The 5975-nt window shown below is 37.8% G+C and overlaps 1 pseudogene; it reads right to left on the minus strand.

The window, feature by feature from the left end:
* Window positions 1-3695: 3695 nt before the first annotated feature.
* Window positions 3696-4001, minus strand: LOC102829135 (annotated as a pseudogene).
* Between the last annotated feature and the right edge of the window lie 1974 nt (window positions 4002-5975).

Raw genomic sequence — 5975 nt, forward strand, 5'->3', positions numbered from 1 at the left:
TTTTTTTTTTTTTAAATCTCTTTTAAAACACTATGTAATTCATGGTGTTCATGGTGGTAGTTTTGTGGCACAGTCATTTCTGACTCACAGCAATCCTGCCTGGGGTTTCTGAGGCTGGCAATCTTTACGGAATGGTGGTGGTGTTTGTGCATTATGGAGTCAGTTCTGACTCATAGCGACCCTGTATCACGTTTCTGAGGCTATAAACCTTTATTGGAGCAGAAAGCCTCATCTTTCTCCTGAGGAACAGCTGATAATTTTGAATTGCTGACCTTGAGGTTAGCATCCTGACCAGTAATCACTACACTACTCAAGCTCCTTTTTATGGGAATAGACAGCCTCAATTTTCTCTGGCCAAGCACCTGGTAGATTCAAACTACTGACCTTTTGGTTACTCGCCCTGCTCACAATCCACTACACTACCAGAGATCCTATATATTTCATAGGGATCTTTTATTGTATTGTGGTTCCTGAAGAGAATGGACAAATGGAAATCATTTACTGTGACCAAGTTATGTTAATTAACTGAAAACTTCCCTAGGATAAATGACAGGTATCTTGTAAATGTTGACTAATTCAGCTTCAGCTTTGACAATTAAATTTTGTAAATGTTTCCATGAGTAAATGATTATTTTAAAGACTGTGCTTTTATGCCAACTTATAAAAGAGGAAAGAGTAAGTTGCAAGAAAACTGTATCCATAACTCCTCTTTGAATCACAGTGAGTTTCTCAGATTTTTCAAAGATAAAAGGGCCCAAGGTTTTAATAATTAATATTATTTTAGATTATACACTTAGCTGTATTAGAGCATATGGAAATATGTACTGACTCTCATGACTGCTTAATTGAAGTCTAAAGCGCTCTGACCTCCTTTGAAAGAGAGCTTCATAAATACAAGGCACTCATCACCAACACCAGGAAATTACAGATGAGTCAATTCAGGGCTACATTAAACAGGCTGAGAGGAAGTCACCTGGATGATGTTTTGGCTGTGGTTTGTTATTTTTGATTATGCTCCTCTGCTTTGTATGTCCATGCCAGATTTCCTTCAAGTAGTTGAGCTTGTATGCATTTATTGCTGCTGTTAGGTGCTCTCCAGTCAGTTTCAACTCATAGTGACTTTATGCCAACAGAACGAAACACTCCCAAGTCCTGCGTCATCCTCACAATCATTGTGAAGCTTGAGCCCATTGTTGCTGCCACTGTGCCATACATTTATAGATCATTTTAATTCTTGTGATGGTTTAGGCTTCTTATGTTCATATGCCTTTACAATAAATGAATAATGCCTCTCAACTTAGATGAGCTGTTGCTTTTCTCCTGAAAAATAGTAACTATTGAGGTTGAATCTTTGAAGAAGTACTTACAATTTATAGCGATTTTGCCATCATTGCAGTCTGTATGAGGGGTTGCAAGATATAATGCAAAACTTTCACCTTATCTTCTTTATTCACTTTAAATAACTCAATCTAAGACTTGGTTACCCATCATTAAAATGATAAATGGACATTCATGTTTCAGTGATAGAAACCTCACCTTCTGTGTAGGAGACCTGTATTCAACTTTAGCCAATATGCTTTATACAGAGTCACAACCTGTGAGCCAGTGATGCTCTGCATGTTACTATGGTGCTTACAAGAACTCACTGGCTTCAGAAGGTAAGTACTGCACTGTAAACCACAAAGTTGGTGGTTTAAGCCCACTAGCCTCTACTTAGGGAAAAAGATGAGGCTGTCTATTCCTGTAAAGATTTATAGCCTCAGGAATCCTTTACAGAGTGGCTATAAGTCAGAATGGACTCCAATTAGCAATAACAGCATGATTCCGAACAGGTTTTAGGAGAGCTTCTAGACTAAGATAGTATAGGAAGAAAGGCCTGGTGATCTACTTCCAAAATTGTTGCTGTTGTTAAATGCCATTGAGTAGATTCTGACCCACAGTTACCCCTTATAGGATTTCTGAGGAGTGGCAATTGGGTTTGAAGAGCTGACTTTCAGTTAGCAGTCTAGTGCTTATCCTACAGAGCCACACCAGTACTTCAATAATTCACGAATTAAAATTCTACAGGTCACAACAGTACCATCTGCAACCAAATAGGCAATGTTTCCTTCCCCTGTGTAGGGGATTGTTATGATGTAGGGGTCAACTAGACAGCAGTTAACAACAACATGATAATATTAATATATTCCTTGCTACTCAAGGTTGAACTTGTTTCTCACTATCTGATAATACATAATAATAATTTTTAAAAGGAATCCCACTTATAAGAACATTCAAATACATGGTTTTGGATGACAGTGATTTTCATTTCTCTGGAGTAAATACCCAAGAGTGCAAATGCTGAATCATTTATTGTTACACATATGCTTTTTGAGAAAATGCCAAGTGCTTTCCCAGAGTAACTACATCTTTTTATGTATCCACCAGCAATGTATTAAGATACATTTTTTCTGTCAACACTCACAGAAGCAGCAGTCAAGAATTCAAACAACGTATTGCATTAGGCAAATCTTCTGCCCAAGATCTTTTTAAACTGTTGAGCAACAAAGATGTCAGCTTGAGGACTAAGGTTCTCCTGACACAAGCCATGGTATTTTCAATAACCTCATATTTTGCAAGGGAAAGCTGGACAGTGAATAAGGAAGACCATAGTAAGAATTGATGCTTTTGAGTTATGGTGTTGAAGAAGAATATTGAAAGTGCCATGGGCTGCTAAAAGAACCAATAGATCTGTTTTGGAAGAAGTGCAGTCAGAATGCTCCTTGGAGGCCAAAATGGCCAAACTTTGTCTCTCATACTTGGGACATATTGTCAGGAGGGACCAGTCATTGGAGAAGGATATCATGTTTGGTAGGGTGGAGGGTCTAAGAAAAAGAGGAAGACCCCCAATGAGATGGATTGGCCAACTGGCAGCATCGATGGACTCAAGCATGGCAACAGTAGTGAGGTTGGCCCCGGATTGGACAGTGTTTTGTTTTGCTGTGCATAAGGTCGCTATGAGTTGGTACCAACCTGATGGCACCTAACAACAACAACAGGCCAATATACGGTTTTGTCACTATTTTTTTATTTTAGTCATTCTGTTAGTTATATAGTAACAGTTGATTGTGGGTTTAATTGACTTTTTCCTAATGGCTAATGATTTTGAAAATCTTTTCCCATACCTTTTGGCATCTGGTCATTAATGGTTTTTGAACAATTCAGAATTCAAATTTTGTTTTATATGTAGCTAGATATAGATATGGGATTGTGGTACCTTGAATTTACTGGATATGACTTTTCTATTCAATTTCTTCTTAATTTCTACCAAGTGATTGAATGGGACCACAGAAATAAGGTATACAAGACTCTAAAGATGGAATTGGTTAGTTTTGCCATCCAGCCTGATTTAAAAGAAGTCATCTCAGAAGCAGGAATGCAAGATTCCAGGATCATCAAGAAGGAAGAGCATGAGATCCCTACCTAGAAGAACAGCAACAGCTAAGATGAAGCAGAGGCAGTGGTATGGAGATCAGAGCAGCTGTAGGCTCTAGGCCCATGGATTTAGGCAGAAGCCAAGACAAGAGGAAGGTATACCTGCAGCACTGCAGACAAGAGGCATTCCTGACTGGAGAACTGCTGTGTCATGACTTGATTTTTTGTTTGTGGAAAGGTTTTTATTGGGGGTGGGGGGAACAAAATGGACAGGGACATGCTCAGCCACTTTCCTCATGGTGGACAGGATGTTGCTGAGCTCCTCTTGCTTCCTCTTGGCACAGATGTGTGTCCCCACTCTTTTCTTGATGAACTTGAGGGGCCCGCTTGTCATTGGAGACCTTGAGTAGCTCCATGGCCCAGTGTTCATAAGGCACAAAGCCACACACCTCCTGGATCATGTCCAACACAAACTTGGTGTGCTTGGTGAGGCACCCACAGCTGTGGCTGTGCCTTGGTTTGCTCATGTTCTTGGTTACTTCGTGGACTTTGTTGAGGCCAACACCCATAGGGTAGTGCACAGCCATGGTTGCTTTTCTTCAATGGCTGCTGCAGCACAAGGCCTGACTTGATTTTGATCCTGAATTGTACTCTGTTCACTTCTTTAATAAACCCCACAATCGCCAGGGCTGTTGTGAGTTCTGTGTGGCCTTTGCAGTGGATTGTCTAATCCAGATGTGAAGCAGAGAATGCAGTGGAAGTGATGGTTAGTGTCAGAATAGGGTAAGAAGGTTGTAGAGAGGAAGCATGTCAGACCTTTGTTTCATAGGAATCTGCTTTGGGCCGATTTTGAGTTTGATTCTCTCTCCTCTTTGTGAAGCCAGGAGTAGAGATATATGGTCCCAACCTGGTTTTTCTGAGGATCTTCAAAACGTCTGTGGAAAAAAATGGAATTGAAAAAATAATGGAATCTCTCCAAGATTTGTTGAAGCCCTGGAGGCATTTCAATCTGTTGCACATAGGGTTGCTCTGGGTTGGACTTGATGGTATCTAACAACAACTAAAATATCTTATAAAGATTGTACATTGGTCCATATGATAAGCACTAACTGAAAATCATAAACTTGGCAGTTCAAGCTCAGCAGCTGCTCTCCTGGATAAAGATGATGCTTTTTGATTACACAAAAGATTTTAAAGCCTCAGTAATCTTATACAGAGATGCTTTGAGTTGAAACCAACTCCATGGCACTTAACAACAACATGATATGTAATTGCAAATATTTCCTTCTCCTTCATAATTTATCTTTTCATTATCTCCATAGGTCTTTTTGCAGTTTTAAGCTTTTTTTTTTAAACCAAGTTGTTGTTGTTTAAAAGGTCAAATTTATCACTTTGTAATTTTATGGATCATGTTTTGTTTTTACTGTTAAAATACTTTTCTTGGCCTTGGAGAGCTCTGGGCATCTGATCACAACAGTGGAGATTTGAGTCCACCAACTGCTGTTGAGTGGAAGATGAGGCTTTCTGATCCTGCAATGATTTAAATCCTTGAAACCCCTCTATCAGGCTGCAAGGAGCTAGAATTGATTTGACAGCACTATACAACATATCATAGATTTTTCACCTTAACTTTTCTCTAGAAGTGTTACTGTATAAGTTTACATTTAAGATCATACAGGAATCATTTGCAATAGTATTGTGTAAAGTGTGAAAATTAGGCCAAAGTTCACTTTATTTTTGGCCAATTACTCTGGTACCATTTGTTGAAAAGGCTAGACATATGCCATTGAATTGCTTTTGCTGTTCTTTTAAAAAATTATTGGAAATTTATATTGATTTATTTCTGGGTTCCCATATTAATAACCTCAGATAATTGTCTCTATTTCACTCTCTCTATATTACCCACATTGGTTTTATTTAGTGCTTCCAACTAATTACTGTTGTTTTTAAATGCCATCGAATTGGTTATAACTTGTAGTGACCTTGTATAAGGTTTCAGAAGAAAAGATGATTGGTTTGAACTGTCAACCTAGAGGCTAGAAGTCATACACTACCAGAGTTCCTGCCAACCAAGCTTCTAACATAATTTCGACACAGACTAGCCATTCTGTAAATGTTTGTTAAAGTTATTAACACATTGTTTAAATCTGTAAATAATTATTTCATTTGTTTAATCATTTTATATAATCAACTAATTTATATGACATTCACTTTTTTAATTGAAAAGAAAAAAAACAAAAAACTCCTCAGAGTAACACAAAGGTAAGCTTACTCAATGTAACATAAATGACTATTTGAAGAAAAGATATTTGTGTCATCCATTTCCTCAATTATCATAATTAATCAAAATACATGTGCCTACCACTAAACTATGTATAATGGTTTAAAAACATAAGAGTAACTTAAAATTAAAATTTTAACTTAGTTAAGCAAGGAAGACATCTATTTGTATCCACGATATATAACGTATATATAAAAAATACAATGTGTATGTACATCAATGTTCACTACGGCACTATTCACAATAGCAAAAAGATGGAGACAGCCTAGATGCCCATCAA

Source organism: Chrysochloris asiatica, unplaced genomic scaffold, assembly GCF_000296735.1.
Source record: "Chrysochloris asiatica unplaced genomic scaffold, ChrAsi1.0 scaffold00022, whole genome shotgun sequence".
NCBI lineage: Eukaryota > Metazoa > Chordata > Mammalia > Afrosoricida > Chrysochloridae > Chrysochloris > Chrysochloris asiatica.